Below are 17,175 nucleotides of genomic sequence, written 5' to 3' on the forward strand. Positions count from 1 at the left end.
CTGGTTTCCCTTTTCCTGTGGCTACGTTGGTCTCCATATAAATACTCCTCGCCTGGTGGACGAAACAACGCCACCTGCTGGAGGAGACAGATTTTGGGCCAAATTACCCCTCTCAGTTCGCCTTTTTACCTCTCTGGTCTAGCTGAGATTTTAACTACTGGAGTTAAAATCTCAGCTAGAGTTTGGTTTGCCTGTCTGTGTATGGTGGTAGACCTACAAAGGTTGGTGCTATACATTTGTTTTGTGGTTAATGTTTATTTGTATTTTGTTGAGAAGCGTTTTATTTTGCAGGTGCACTTGATGCAGTTGTAATTGGACCAGCTACTAATCAGTAAGCAAAATCATATGCGGTCACTGAAACAAATTAAATACTCGTTATTGACATAATAAACCAATAGAAATAGTCACTGACACAGAAAAGAGGAAAGTGGTACCCTGATTTCCTCGTGTACCCCAAAACCATCACATCCCGGTGCTTTACTAGGCAGCTACATTTCTTGAATCTGTCTCCCCCTCCTGTCTCCTCTCCTCGATTATTTTCCACTCAGCTGATCGCAGTTTAAAATGGCGGCGTTGAGGAGCGCCGAGTCCCCACCGCCCGTCTTCAACGGTGACACGATGGACCGAGACCCGGAGCGGGAGCGGGGACTGGAGGAGCTGGGAGCCTGCCTGGACCCCGCCTGTTCGGTGGGGATCCCGGAATGTCCGCAGGACGAGGAGGTATGGACCGGGGAGACGGGGGTGAAGCTGGGCATGGCGACACGGGGGTACCGAGTGGAGGTTGCTGGATGGGGATCTTTAGGAAACACCGGCTGTAATATGGATCGTGGGGATGCATTGCAGGGGGCGAGATGATGCACTAAAATGGAAATGATTTCCATCACTAACGTCTCCTTCGTCCTCTTGCCGTTATTCCTTAAGGTGCATTTTGCGTTAGACTACATCGATCACGTTAGATGTGTGTAATAGTACGCTGACGGCAGTGTTTATTTCAGGCCTGCCTATATTTCATTTGGTTTTCGAGTTTTTTTTTCTCTCTCCAGCAGGTCTCTCTCTCTCTCTCTCTCTCTCTCTCTCTCTCTGCGGCGGCTGCATCCCAGCTCTCTGTTCGCTACCTGGCACCGTTTGACTTCAACGATCTACCGCGTACGGCTTGATAATACATCGTTTTATATCGATATAGCTACAAACTTTTATTTATATTTATGAACAATTCATCAGGGATTTTCGTCAATTCGATGCAGAGAACCCCTTCGTGGGCTGTCGACGGGAGCTGATATGTTTGTACAAAGATCGGCTTTGTTTTGGTTGATAAAAATGTACATTATTTTACAATATAGATCCAATGTTATGGAGGTTCATGCAGAATTATTAGCGCACGAATATTAATAGCGATACACTAAGCTAGGCCTCTTCCATCGCCATGGCTCAAATGATATGCTCCTTGCTAACGTTACATTTATGTAAAGTTAAAACATATTTTTCAACAGCTATTTAAAAAAATATATTTTTGCTTTCAAAGCAAGAAGGCCTGTATCGAAGACATGCAATTCAAATAAAGATCATGATGCAACAGTCAAAAGGTATTTTGTGAGTGACATATCAAGCCCATCCAATTGACCATAATATAAAATAATGCCAAAATCACAATCACGTCATATTGTATCTAAATAGTCAAATAGAAAAAGCTGTAAGTTGTGCAACGAGCCAAACCAAAATCCTCAATCAATTCCCTGTCAGCTTAACTTTGGGACCTTGAGTAACCTGCTGTTGATACTAGTGGTTTCTCTGGTTACAGTAGAACTCATAAACCAATTCACCTGGGATCCAGGTAATTACATCAATTAGTAGGCCAAATTAGTCCGATTTTTTTTAAAGGTATATTCAGATAGCTAAACTTTCTCCTTCCCAAAAGTGCTTGACCGATGTTATTGTATGCCTTCTCAATAAATACAATATCTTTATTGTCTGTTGAAATTTTGTCCGCGCGGGATATCTGCAAATCTTCAGGATATCTTCCAAGCTTAGTGAATAACATTGGCCCCCATTCAGCAGTCAACAGAATCCAAATAGAATCAAACAGAATTCAAATAGAATGCACATAGAATCAAACAGAATTCAAATAGAACAGTTAGACAGGCTCCAGAACTTTGGCTACTAGTAAGTATTTTTGAAACCTCCAGCTTTGGGCAGGATGTGTCAATGTGTAGTTCATACATGCATAATCTATGCGCAAGAATTACTGTCTTACCTCAATTAGCCACGGAATCCCGAGTTTGAAAGCAACAGTATTTCTGGAAGCTGTGCTGCTGCCCCCCCCAACCCCTCCTCCCACATGGGCTATCCCCCTAGCAATTTGATTTCTAGCCAATGAGCTTCAGCCCCTCGCCATTTTGAGTGACAACGAATCAAGATGCAGAGTGGAGAGAGTAATGACATATCTGTTCCGATGTGACGTAGTACGCAATTTTATCGAGAACCACTATTGGCTAGTGAGCGTTACTTTCAGAACTACTTAGCTAAAAAGTACCGGAGAATCTCTTTAATGGTCATAGAATCAGAGAATGTCATTGAATTTGAATTATATAATTTTTGATCACAAGTCATATTGCCCCAAAACAGTAAAACATTGTCCAGACTGAGGCCAATTAGAGTCCAGAGGTGTCACAGCCACCTGCCCCAGATATGCACATGATGTGCGCATTCGGAGTTATTTTCATGAAACAGTACTTGCCGGCCTCACGTTTCTATCCACAGTTTTTATGCAAGTAGTCATACCGTATTAAAAGTGGGAGTTTCTCCCATTCTTCTCTGCAGATCCTCTCAAGCTCTGTTCGGGTTGCATTGCTACACAGCTATTTTCAGGTCTCTCCAGAGATGTTTGATCGGGTTCAAGTCCGGGCTCCGGCTGGGCCACTCAAGGACATTCAGAGACTTGTCCCGAAGCCACTCCTGTATTATCTTGGCTGTGTGCTTAGGGTCGTTGTCCTGTTGGAAGGTGAACCTTTATCCCAGTCTGAGGTCCTGAGAGCTCTGGAGCAGGTTTTCATCAAGGATCTCTCTGTACTTTGCTCCGTTCATCTTTCTCTCGATCTTGACTAGTCTCCCAGGCCCTGCTGCTGAAAAACATCCCCACAGCATGATGCTGCGACCACCATGCTTCACCGTAGGGATAGTGCCAGGTTTCCTCCAGAAGTGACGCTTGGCATTCAGGTCAAAGAGTTCAATCTTGGTTTCATCAGACCAGAGAATCTTGTTTCTCATGGTCTGAGAGTCCTTCAAGTGCCTGTTTGGCAAACTCCAAGCTAGCTGTCATGTTCCTTTAACTGAGGAGTGGCTTCCGTCTGGCCACTCAACCATAAAGGCCTGATTGGTGGAGTGCTGCAGAGATAGTTGTCCTTCTGGAAGCTTCTCCCATCTCCACAGAGGAACTCTGGAGCTCTGTCAGTGACAATCAGGTTCTTGGTCACCTCCCTGACCAAGGCCCTTCTACCCCGATTGCTCAGTTTGGCGGGGTTGCCAGCTCTATGAAGAGTCTTGGTGGTTCCAAACTTCTTCCATTTTAAGAATGATTGGAGGGCACTTGGGGACCTTCAGTGCTGCTGACATTTTTTGCTACCCTTCCCCAGATCTGTGCCTCAACACAATCCTGTCTCGGAGCTCTACGGACAATTCCATCGACCTCCATGGCTTGGTTTTTGCTCTGACATGCCCTGGCAACTGTGGGACCTTTTTATAGACACTTATGTGCCTTTCCAAATCATGTCCAATCAATTGAATTTACCACAGCTGGACTCCAAGTTGTAGAAACATCTCAAGGATGATCAATGGAAACAGGATGCACCTGAGCTCATTTTCGAGCCTCATCGCAAAGGCCCTGAATACTTAAGTTAATAAGCTATTTCTGTTTTGTTTTTAATACATTTCTAAAAACTTGTTTTGGCTTTGTCATTATGGGGTATTGTGATGTCATTATGGGGTATTGTGACGTCATTATGGGGTATTGTGTGTAGATTGAGGAGTGTTTTTTTAAAAACATTTTTAAAGCGATTTTAGAATAAGGCTGGAACGTACCAAATGTGGAAAAAGTCAAGGGGTCTGAGTACTTTCCGCAGTCACTTTACATATATTTAAATGATTTGTGCTCATAAAGAATGTGGACGGTACTCAAACCACTCAAGATTGATCAGAGTATCAAACTCTTATGTAGCTTACGATCATTTCAATGAGACCATTTCAATGAGACCCCTAAAATGCTAGAAAGGATTTGGTTGGGCTTTTCAAGACCGCCCTAATATCAAATCATGTTCTGAGATCTATCATATCTGGGGGGGGGGGGCTTGTCTTTAGTTCTAGGCCTACTCTCTGGATGTACAGGCGCTTCCATGCATTTAACCAGTGACGGGGAAGGTTTGTGTGACTGGTTATTTTAGGATCCGTGGCCCACGGTAGAGACACTGGTTTATCAAGCATTTTCTCACATAGAACATGTTCTTTCTAACTGAAGCCCCTGAAGAGGAATTGGTTTGTTATGGTGGGATACTGTCTATACAAAGACTAGTGGTGCATGGTTATGGTGGGATACTGTCTATACAAAGACTAGTGGTGCATGGTTATGGTGGGATACTGTCTATACAAAGACTAGTGGTGCATGGTTATGGTGGGATACTGTCTATACAAAGACTAGTGGTGCATGGTTATGGTGGGATACTGTCTATACAAAGACTAGTGGTGCATGGTTATGGTGGGATACTGTCTATACAAAGACTAGTGGTGCATGGTTATGGTGGGATACTGTCTATACAAAGACTAGTGGTGCATGGTTATGGTGGGATACTGTCTATACAAAGACTAGTGGTGCATGGTTATGGTGGGATACTGTCTATACAAAGACTAGTGGTGCATGGTTATGGTGGGATACTGTCTATACAAAGACTAGTGGTGCATGGTTATGGTGGGATACTGTCTATACAAAGACTAGTGGTGCATGGTTATGGTGGGATACTGTCTATACAAAGACTAGTGGTGCATGGTTATGGTGGGATACTGTCTATACAAAGACTAGTGGTGCATGGTTATGGTGGGATACTGTCTATACAAAGACTAGTGGTGCATGGTTATGGTGGGATACTGTCTATACAAAGACTAGTGGTGCATGGTTATGGTGGGATACTGTCTATACAAAGACTAGTGGTGCATGGTTATGGTGGGATACTGTCTATACAAAGACTAGTGGTGCATGGTTATGGTGGGATACTGTCTATTAACAAAGACTAGTGGTGCATGGTTATGGTGGGATACTGTCATTATGACAAAGACTAGTGATTGCATGGTTATGGTGGGATTTCTGTTTTGACAAAGACGAGTGGTGCATTTATTTTGGGATACTGTCTATTCAAAGACTAGTGGTGCATTTATTTTGGTTGTTGTGTGAAGACATTTTGACAGGGTGTGATTTCATTTTGACAGTCGGTTGTGATTTCATTTTGACAGTCGGTTGTGATTTCATTTTGACAGTCGGTTGTGATTTCATTTTGACAGTCGGTTGTGATTTCATTTTGACAGTCGGTTGTGATTTCATTTTGACAGTCGGTTGTGATTTCATTTTGACAGTCGGTTGTGTAATGATGTGTATTTTAATGTTTACAGTCGGTTGTGAAGTTTGGGACGCAGCGAAGAGACAGAACAACCAGTAGCTTAGTCTTCCACTACTAGTGTCTAATGGCTGCTTCCAAAACGCCACCCCTAGTCCCTTTGTTTAGCCTACTGCTCTACTTTTGACCACGACCGATAGGGACCCATAGTGCACTACTTTAGACCAGAGCCCTATGTAGGGAATAGGGCTCTGGTCTAAAGTAGTGGACTATATAGGGAATAGGGCTCTGGTCTAAAGTAGTGGACTATATAGGGAATAGGGCTCTGGTCTAAAGTAGTGGACTATATAGGGAATAGGGCTCTGGTCTAAAGTAGTGCACTATATAGGGAATAGGGCTCCATTTGGAACAGAGACATGCTATGCCTCTGCAATGTCTATAGTCACCATCTCAGTCAATGTCATTAGGCTATATAACGGTATGATGTGACGTTCATAATTAGTATGTGTGTGTGTGTGTCCTCTTAGATCTGGAATATCAAACAGATGATCAAGCTGACACAGGAGCACTTAGAGGCACTACTGGACAAGTTTGGAGGAGAATGTAACCCCCCGTCCATATACCTGGAGGTGAGTTACCCTGTGAGGAGGAGGAGGTACCCCTCTGTCCATATACCTGGAGGTGAGTTACCCTGTGAGGAGGAGGAGGTACCCCTCTGTCCATATACCTGGAGGTGAGTTACCCTGTGAGGAGGAGGAGGTACCCCTCTGTCCATATACCTGGAGGTGAGTTACCCTGTGAGGAGGAGGAGGTACCCCTCTGTCCATATACCTGGAGGTGAGTTACCCTGTGAGGAGGAGGAGGAGGTACCCCTCTGTCCATATACCTGGAGGTGAGTTACCCTGTGAGGAGGAGGAGGTACCCCTCTGTCCATATACCTGGAGGTGAGTTACCCTGTGAGGAGGAGGAGGTACCCCTCTGTCCATATACCTGGAGGTGAGTTACCCTGTGAGGTGAGGAGGAGGAGGAGGTACCCCTCTGTCCATATACCTGGAGGTGAGTTACCCTGTGAGGAGGAGGAGGTACCCCTCTGTCCATATACCTGGAGGTGAGTTACCCTGTGAGGAGGAGGAGGTACCCCTCTGTCCATATACCTGGAGGTGAGTTACCCTGTGAGGAGGAGGAGGTACCCCTCTGTCCATATACCTGGAGGTGAGTTACCCTGTGAGGAGGAGGAGGTACCCCTCTGTCCATATACCTGGAGGTGAGTTACCCTGTGAGGAGGAGGATGTACCCCTCTGTCCATATACCTGGAGGTGAGTTACCCTGTGAGGAGGAGGAGGAGGTGAGTTACCCTGTGAGGAGGAGGAGGTACCCTCTGTCCATATACCTGGAGGTGAGTTACCCTGTGAGGAGGAGGAGGTACCCCTCTGTCCATATACCTGGAGGTGAGTTACCCTGGAGGTGAGGAGGAGGAGGTACCCCTCTGTCCATATACCTGGAGGTGAGTTACCCTGTGAGGAGGAGGAGGTACCCCTCTGTCCTGGAGGTGAGTTACCCTGAGGAGGAGGAGGTACCCCTCTGTCCATATACCTGGAGGTGAGTTACCCTGTGAGGAGGAGGAGGTACCCCTCTGTCCATATACCTGGAGGTGAGTTACCCTGTGAGGAGGAGGAGGTACCCCTCTGTCCATATACCTGGAGGTGAGTTACCCTGTGAGGAGGAGGAGGTACCCCTCTGTCCATATACCTGGAGGTGAGTTACCCTGTGAGGAGGAGGAGGTACCCCTCTGTCCATATACCTGGAGGTGAGTTACCCTGTGAGGAGGAGGAGGTACCCCCCCTGTCCATATACCTGTGAGGAGGTGAGTTACCCTGTCCATATACCTGGAGGAGGAGGAGGAGGTACCCCTCTGTCCATATAGTTACCTGGAGGTGACCCCTCTGTCCATTACCTGTGAGGAGGAGGAGGAGGTACCCCTCTGTCCATATACCTGGAGGTGAGTTACCCTGTGAGGAGGAGGAGGTACCCCTCTGTCCATATACCTGGAGGTGAGTTACCCTGTGAGGAGGAGGAGGTACCCCTCTGTCCATATACCTGGAGGTGAGTTACCCTGTGAGGAGGAGGAGGATGTACCCCTCTGTCCATATACCTGGAGGTGAGTTACCCTGTGAGGAGGAGGAGGTACCCCTCTGTCCATATACCTGGAGGTGAGTTACCCTGTGAGGAGGAGGAGGTACCCCTCTGTCCATATACCTGGAGGTGAGTTACCCTGTGAGGAGGAGGTACCCCTCTGTCCATATACCTGGAGGTGAGTTACCCTGTGAGGAGGAGGAGGTACCCCTCTGTCCATATACCTGGAGGTGAGTTACCCTGTGAGGAGGAGGAGGATGTACCCCTCTGTCCATATACCTGGAGGTGAGTTACCCTGTGAGGAGGAGGAGGAGGTACCCCTCTGTCCATATACCTGGAGATGAGTTACCCTGTGAGGAGGAGGGTAACTCCTTTTATGTTTGAGGTTCTTGAAAGTAGCCACTCTTTGCCTTGAAGACAGCTTTGCACACTCTTGGCATTCTCTCAACAAGCTTCATGAGGTAGTCACCTGGAATGAATTTCAATTATCTTTTGTGCCTTGTTAAGTTAGTTTGTGGAATTTCTTTCCTTAGTGCGTTTGAGCCAATCAGTTGTGTTGTGACAAGGTAGGGGTGATATACAGAATATAGCCCTATTTGGTAAAAGACCAAGTCCATATTATGGCAAGGACAGCTCAAATAAGCAAAGAGAAACGACAGTCTATCATTACTGTAAGACATGAAGGTCAGTCAATCCAGAAGATTTCAAGAACTTTGAAAGTTTCTTCAAGTGCAGTCGCAAAACCCATCAAGCACTATGATGAAACTGGCTCTCATGAGGACTGCCACAGGAATGGAAGACCTAGAGTTACCTCTGCTGCAGAGGATAAGTTCATTAGAGTTACCAGCCTCAGATTGCAGCCCAAATAAATGCTTCTCAGAGTTCAAGTAACAGAGACATCTCAACATCAACTGTTCAGAGGAAACTGTGTGAATCAGGACTTCATGGTCGAATTGCTGCAAAGAAACCACTACTAAAGGACACCACTAAGAAGAAGAGACTTGATTGGGCCAAGAAACACGAGCAATGGACATTAGACTGGTGGAAATCTGTCATTTGGTCTGATGAGTCCAAATGAGATTTTTGGTTCCAACCGCCATGTCTTTATGAGACATAGAGTAGGTGAACAGATTATCTCTGCATGTGTGGTTCCCACCGTGAAGCATGGAGGAGGAGGTGAACAGATGATCTCTGCATGTGTGGTTCCCACCGTGAAGCATGGAGGAGGAGTTGTGATGGTGCTTTGCTGGTGACACTGTCTGTGATTTATTTAGAATTCAAGGCACATTTAACCAGCATGGCTACCACAGCATTCTGCAGCGATATGCCATCCCATCTGGTTTGGGCTTAGTGAGACTATTATTTGGGATGAGTTGGACAGCAGAGTGAAGGAATAAAAGTGCTCAGCATATGTGGGAACTCCTTCAAGACTGTTGGAAAAGCATTCCAGGTGAAGCTGGTTGAGAGAATGCCAAGCGTGTGCAAAGCTGTCATCATGGCAAAGGGTGGCTACTTTGAAGAATCTAAAATATATTTAGATTTTGTTTAACACTTTTTTTTGGTTACTACATGATTCCACACATGTTATTTCATAGTTTTGATGTCTTCACTATTATTCTACCATCTAGAAAATAGTCAAACCTGGAATGAGTAGGTGTGTCCAAACTTTTGACTGGTTATGGATGGATGATTAAAAAATGTGTGTATTGTCTCTGTAGGGGTATGAGGAGTACACCAGTAAGCTGTGTGTGTGTTGTCTCTGTAGGCCTATGAGGAGTACACCAGTAAGCTGTGTGTGTGTGGTGTCTCTGTAGGCCTATGAGGAGTACACCAGTAAGCTGTGTGTGTGTTGTCTCTGTAGGCCTATGAGGAGTACATCAGTAAGCTGTGTGTGTGTGTGTGTGTGTGTGTGTGTGTGTGTGTGTGTGTTGTCTTTGTAGGTGTACACCAGTAAGCTGTGTGTGTGTTGTCTCTGTGTGTGTGTGTGTGTGTGTGTTGTCTCTGTAGGCCTATGAGGAGTACACCAGTAAGCTGTGTGTGTGTGTGTGTGTATTTCAGTAAGCTGTGTGTGTTGTCTCTGTAGGCCTATGAGGAGTGTGTGTGTGTGTGTGTGTGTTGTCTCTGTAGGCCTATGAGAGTACACCAGTAAGCTGTGTGTGTGTGTGTGTGTGTGTGTGTTTGTCTCTGTAGGCCTATGAGAGTACACCAGTAATGTAAGCTGTGTGTGTGTGTTGTCTCTGTAGGCCTATGAGGAGTACACCAGTAAGCTGTGTGTGTGTGTGTGTTGTGTAGGCCTATGAGGAGTACACCAGTAAGCTGTAGGTCTCTGTAGGCCTATGAGGAGTACACCAGTAAGCTGTGTGTGTGTGTGTGTGTCTCTCTGTAGGCCTATGAGGAGTACACCAGTAAGCTGTGTGTGTGTGTGTGTGTGTGTCTCTGTAGGCCTATGAGGAGTACACCAGTAAGCTAGGTGTGTGTGTCTCTGTAGGCCTATGAGGAGTACACCAGTAAGCTGTGTGTGTGTGTGTGTGTGTGTGTGTGTGTTGTCTCTGTAGGCCTATGAGTACACCAGTAAGCTGTGTGTGTGTGTGTTGTCTCTGTAGGCCTATGAGGAGTACACCAGTAAGCTGTGTGTGTGTGTGTGTGTTGTCTCTGTAGGCCTATGAGGAGTACACCAGTAAGCTGTGTGTGTGTGTGTGTGTGTCTCTGTAGGCCTATGAGGAGTACACCAGTAAGTGTGTGTGTGTGTGTGTGTGTGTGTGTTGTGTGTGTGTGTGTGTGTGTGTGTCTCTGTAGGCCTATGAGGAGTACACCAGTAAGCTGTGTGTGTGTGTGTGTGTGTTGTCTCTGTAGGCCTATGAGGAGTACACCAGTAAGTGTGTGTGTGTGTGTGTGTTGTCTCTGTAGGCCTATGAGGAGTACACCAGTAAGCTGTGTGTGTGTGTCTCTGTAGGCCTATGAGGAGTACACCAGTAAGCTGTGTGTGTGTGTTGTCTCTGTAGGCCTATGAGGAGTACACCAGTAAGCTGTGTGTGTGTGTGTGTGTGTCTCTGTAGGCCATGAGGAGTACACCAGTAAGCTGTGTGTGTGTGTGTGTGTGTGTGTGTGTTGTCTCTGTAGGCCTATGAGGAGTACACCAGTAAGCTGTGTGTGTGTGTGTGTTGTCTCTGTAGGCCTATGAGGAGTACACCAGTAAGCTGTGTGTGTGTGTGTTGTCTCTGTAGGCCTATGAGGAGTACACCAGTAAGCTGTGTGTGTGTGTCTCTGTAGGCCTATGAGGAGTACACCAGTAAGCTGTGTGTGTGTGTGTCTCTGTAGGCCTATGAGGAGTACACCAGTAAGCTGTGTGTGTGTGTGTGTGTGTGTCTCTGTAGGCCTATGAGGAGTACACCAGTAAGCAGTGTGTGTCTCTGTAGGCCTATGAGGAGGAGTACACCAGTAAGCTGTGTGTGTGTGTGTCTCTGTAGGCCTATGAGGAGTACACCAGTAAGCTGTGTGTGTGTGTGTGTGTTGTCTCTGTAGGCCAATGAGGAGTACACCAGTAAGCTGTGTGTGTGTGTGTGTGTCTCTGTAGGCCTATGTGTACACCAGTAAGCTGTGTGTGTGTGTGTGTGTTGTCTCTGTAGGCCTATGAGGAGTACACCAGTAAGCTGTGTGTGTGTGTGTGTGTTGTCTCTGTAGGCCTATGAGGAGTACACCAGTAAGCTGTGTGTGTGTGTGTGTGTTGTCTCTGTAGGCCTATGAGGAGTACACCAGTAAGCTGTGTGTGTGTGTTGTCTCTGTAGGCCTATGAGGAGTACACCAGTAAGCTGGACGCTCTGCAGCAGAGGGAGCAGCAGCTCCTGGAGGCCATGGGGAACGGGACAGACTTCTACTCCTCGTCCCCTACGCCCCCTTCCCTCCTGGATGGGGGTTTGAGCTGTTCTGGGGGATCCGGGGGCACCCAGTTCCTTCTCCCCTCCGCCCCCAACACCCTGGCTGTCCTCCAGACCCCTACAGACGGACGGGCCAATCCCCGCTCCCCTCAGAAACCCATCGTCAGGGTGTTCCTGCCCAATAAACAGCGGACCGTGGTGAGTAAGGGGTGGTTATAATACATATACCTCTTGGTGTAGAAGGTGGGAGGGGTTAGGGTGGCTGTGGGAGGGGTTAGGGTGGCTGTGGGAGCGGTTAGGGTGACTGTGGGAGGGGTTGGTGTAGGCTGTGGGAGGGGTTGGTGTAGGCTGTGGGAGGGGATAGGGTGGCTGTGGGAGGGGTTAGGGTGGCTGTGGGAGGGGTTCGGGTGGCTGTGGGAGGGGTTCGGGTGGCTGTGGGGGGTTGGTGTAGGCTGTGGGAGGGGTTGGTGGCTGTGGGAGGGTTTGGGTGGCTGTGGGAGGGGTTGGGGTGGCTGTGGGAGGGGTTGGTGTAGGCTGTGGGAGGGTTGGTGTAGGCTGTGGGAGGGGTGGCTGTGGGAGGGGTTGGGGTGGCTGTGGGAGGGGTTAGGGTAGGCTATGGGAGGGGTTGGTGTAGGCTGTGGGAGGGGTTGGGGTGGCTGTGGGAGGGGTTGGTGTAGAAGGTGGAAGGGGTTGGGGTGGCTGTGGGAGGGGTTGGTGTAGGCTGTGGGAGGGGTTGGTGTAGGCTGTGGGAGGGGTTGGGGTGGCTGTGGGAGGGGTTAGGGTAGGCTATGGGAGGGGTAAGTGTAGGCTGTGGGAGGGGCATAGGGTGGCTGTGGGAGGGGTTGGTGTGGGCTGTGGGAGGGGTTGGTGTAGGCTATGGGAGGGGCATAGGGTGGCTATGGGAGGGGTTGGTGGTGGCTGTGGGAGGGGCATAGGGTGGCTATGGGAGGGATGGGAGGGGTTGGTGTAGGCTATTGGAGGGGTTAGGTGTAGGCTATGGGAGGGGTTGGTGTGAGATGGCCTGTATTGATGACATTAGGCAGTAGTTGGGGAGAGATGGCCTGTATTGGTGACATTAGGCAGTAGTTAGGGAGAGATGGCCTGTATTGGTGACATTAGGCAGTAGTTAGGGAGAGAAGGCCTGTATTGGTGACATTAGGCAGTAGTTAGGGAGAGATGGCCTGTATTGGTGACATTAGACAGTAGTTAGGGAGAGATGGCCTGTATTGGTGACATTAGACAGTAGTTAGGGAGAGAGGTTCTGTATTGATGATATTAGACAGTAGTTAGGGAGAGATGGCCTGTATTGGTGACATTAGGCAGTAGTTAGGGAGAGATGGCCTGTATTGGTGACATTAGGCAGTAGTTAGGGAGAGATGGCCTGTATTGGTGACATTAGGCAGTAGTTAGGGAGAGATGGCCTGTGGTGACATTAGACAGTAGTTAGGGAGAGATGTCTGTATTGGTGACATTAGACAGTAGTTAGGGAGAGATGGCCTGTATTGGTGGATTAGATGGCCTGTTGGGATAGAGACAGCCTGTATTGGTGATATTAGACAGTAGTTAGGGAGAGATGGCCTGTATTGGTGACATTAGACAGTAGTTAGGGAGAGATGGCCTGTATTGGTGATATTAGACAGTAGTTAGGGAGAGATGGCCTGTATTGGTGACATTAGGCAGTAGTTAGGGAGAGATGGCCTGTATTGGTGACATTAGGCAGTAGTTAGGGAGAGATGGCCTGTATTGGTGACATTAGGCAGTAGTTAGGGAGAGATGGCCTGTATTGGTGACATTAGACAGTAGTTAGGGAGAGATGGCCTGTATTGGTGACATTAGACAGTAGTTAGGGAGAGATGGCCTGTATTGGTGACATTAGGCAGTAGTTAGGGAGAGATGGCCTGTATTGGTGACATTAGACAGTAGTTAGAGAGATGGCCTGTATTGGTGATATTAGACAGTAGTTAGGGAGAGATGGCCTGTATTGGTGACAGTAGTTAGGGAGAGATGGATGGCCTGTATTGGTGATATTAGACAGTAGTTAGGGAGAGATGGCCTGTATTGGTGATATTAGACAGTAGTTAGGAGAGATGGCCTGTATTGGTGACATTAGACAGTAGTTAGGGAGAGATGGCCTGTATTGGTGACATTAGACAGTAGTTAGGGAGAGATGGCCTGTATTGGTGACATTAGACAGTAGTTAGGGAGAGATGGCCTGTATTGGTGATATTAGACAGTAGTTAGGGAGAGATGGCCTGTATTGGTGACATTAGACAGTAGTTAGGGAGAGAGGGCCTGTATTGGTGATATTAGACAGTAGTTAGGGATAGATGGCCTGTATTGGTGACATTAGACAGTAGTTAGGGAGAGATGGCCTGTATTGGTGATATTAGACAGTAGTTGGGGAGAGATGGCCTGTATTGGTGATATTAGACAGTAGTTAGGGAGAGATGGCCTGTATTGGTGATATTAGACAGTAGTTAGGGAGAGATGGCCTGTATTGGTGACATTAGACAGTAGTTAGGGAGAGATGGCCTGTATTGGTGATATTAGACAGTAGTTGGGAGAGATGGCCTGTATTGGTGATATTAGACAGTAGTTGGGGAGAGATGGCCTGTATTGGTGATATTAGACAGCCTGTATTGGTGATATTAGACAGTAGTTAGGGAGAGATGGCCTGTATTGGTGACATTAGACAGTAGTTAGGGAGAGATGGCCTGTATTGTGAGGCCATTAGACAGTAGGCCAGTAGTTGAGAGAGATGGCCTGCCTGATATTAGACAGCCTGTATTGGTGATATTAGACAGTAGTTAGGGAGAGATGGCCTGTATTGGTGACATTAGACAGTAGTTAGGGAGAGATGGCCTGTATTGGTGATATTAGACAGTAGTTAGGGAGAGATGGCCTGTATTGGTGACATTAGACAGTAGTTAGGGAGAGAGGTTCTGTATTGATGATATTAGACAGTAGTTAGGGAGAGATGGCCTGTATTGGTGACATTAGACAGTAGTTAGGGAGAGAGGGCCTGTATTGGTGATATTAGACAGTAGTTAGGGAGAGATGGCCTGTATTGGTGACATTAGGCAGTAGTTAGGGAGAGATGGCCTGTATTGGTGACATTAGGCAGTAGTTAGGGAGAGATGGCCTGTATTGGTGATATTAGACAGTAGTTGGGGAGAGATGGCCTGTATTGGTGATATTAGACAGTAGTTAGGGAGAGATGGCCTGTATTGGTGACAGTAGTTAGGGAGAGATGGCCTGGCCTGTATTGATGATATTAGACAGTAGTTGGGGAGAGATGGCCTGTATTGGTGATATTAGACAGTAGTTAGCGAGAGATGGCCTGTATTGGTGATATTAGACAGTAGTTAGGGAGAGAGGTTCTGTATTGGTGATATTAGACAGTAGTTAGGGATAGATGGCCTGTATTGGTGATATTAGACAGTCGTTAGGGAGAGAAGGCCTGTATTGGTGATATTAGACAGTAGTTAGGGATAGATGGCCTGTATTGGTGATATTAGACAGTAGTTAGGGAGAGATGGCCTGTATTGGTGATATTAGACAGTAGTTAGGATAGATGGCCTGTATTGGTGACATTAGACAGTAGTTAGGGAGAGATGGCCTGTATTGGTGATATTAGACAGTAGTTGGGAGAGATGGCCTGTATTGGTGATATTAGACAGTAGTTAGGGAGAGATGGCCTGTATTGGTGATATTAGACTGTAGTTAGGAGAGATGGCCTGTATTGGTGACATTAGACAGTAGTTAGGGAGAGATGGCCTGTATTGGTGATATTAGACAGTAGTTGGAGAGAGATGGCCTGTATTGGTGATATTAGACAGTAGTTGGGGAGAGATGGCCTGTATTGGTGATATTAGACAGCCTGTAGATATTAGAAGTAGTTAGGGAGAGATGGCCTGTATTGGTGACATTAGACAGTAGTTAGGGAGAGATGGCCTGTATTGGTGACATTAGGCAGTAGTTAGGGAGAGATGGCCTGTATTGGTGACATTAGACAGTAGTTAGGGAGAGATGGCCTGTATTGGTGACATTAGACAGTAGTTAGGGAGAGAGGTTCTGTATTGATGATATTAGACAGTAGTTAGGAGAGATGGCCTGTATTGGTGACATTAGGCAGTAGTTAGGGAGAGATGGCCTGTATTGGTGACATTAGGCAGTAGTTAGGGAGAGATGGCCTGTATTGGTGACATTAGGCAGTAGTTAGGGAGAGATGGCCTGTATTGGTGACATTAGACAGTAGTTGGAGAGAGATGGCCTGTATTGGTGATATTAGACAGTAGTTGGGAGAGATGGCCTGTATTGGTGACAGTAGTTAGGGAGAGATGGCCTGGCCTGTATTGATGATATTAGACAGTAGTTGGGGAGAGATGGCCTGTATTGGTGATATTAGACAGCCTGTATTGGTGATATTAGACAGTAGTTAGGGAGAGATGGCCTGTATTGGTGACATTAGACAGTAGTTAGGGAGAGATGGCCTGTATTGGTGACATTAGACAGTAGTTAGGGAGAGATGGCCTGTATTGGTGATATTAGACAGTAGTTAGGGAGAGATGGCCTGTATTGGTGATATTAGACAGTAGTTAGGGAGAGAGGTTCTGTATTGGTGATATTAGACAGTAGTTAGGGATAGATGGCCTGTATTGGTGATATTAGACAGTAGTTAGGGAGAGATGGCCTGTATTGGTGATATTAGACAGTAGTTAGGGAGAGATGGCCTGTATTGGTGATATTAGACAGTAGTTAGGAGAGATGGCCTGTATTGGTGATATTAGACAGTAGTTAGGGAGAGATGGCCTGGCCTGTATTGATGACATTAGACCGTAGTTAGGGAGAGATGGCCTCTTGGTGATATTAGACAGTAGTTAGGGAGAGATGGCCTGTATTGGTGACACTAGACAGTAGTTAGGGAGAGATGGCCTGTATTGGTGACACTAGACAGTAGTTAGGGAGAGATGGCCTGTATTGGTGATATTAGACAGTAGTTAGGGAGAGATGGCCTGTATTGGTGATATTAGACAGTAGTTAGGGAGAGATGGCCTGTATTGGTGATATTAGACAGTAGTTAGGGAGAGATGGCCTGTATTGGTGACACTAGACAGTAGTTAGGGAGAGATGGTCTGTATTGGTGACACTAGACAGTAGTTAGGAGAGATGGCCTGTATTGGTGATATTAGACAGTAGTTAGGAGAGATGGCCTGTATTGGTGACATTAGACAGTAGTTAGGGAGAGATGGCCTGTATTGGTGATATTAGACAGTAGTTAGGGAGAGATGGCCTGTATTGTGACATTAGACAGTAGTTAGGAGAGATGGCCTGTATTGGTGATATTAGACAGTAGTTAGGGAGAGATGGCCTGTATTGGTGACATTAGACAGTAGTTAGGAGAGATGGCCTGTATTGGTGATATTAGACAGTAGTTAGGGAGAGATGGCCTGTATTGATGACATTAGACAGTAGTTAGGGAGAGATGGCCTGTATTGGTGATATTAGACAGTAGTTAGGGAGAGATGGCCTGTATTGGTGATATTAGACAGTAGTTAGGGAGAGATGGCCTG

The 17,175-nt window shown here is 46.8% G+C and overlaps 1 pseudogene; it reads left to right on the forward strand.

The window, feature by feature from the left end:
- The first annotated feature begins 517 nt into the window (after positions 1-517).
- Positions 518-17,175, forward strand: part of LOC121844551 — a 28,802-nt pseudogene continuing 12,144 nt past the window's right edge.

The sequence above is a fragment of the Oncorhynchus tshawytscha genome, unplaced genomic scaffold (assembly GCF_018296145.1).
Source record: "Oncorhynchus tshawytscha isolate Ot180627B unplaced genomic scaffold, Otsh_v2.0 Un_contig_2336_pilon_pilon, whole genome shotgun sequence".
NCBI lineage: Eukaryota > Metazoa > Chordata > Actinopteri > Salmoniformes > Salmonidae > Oncorhynchus > Oncorhynchus tshawytscha.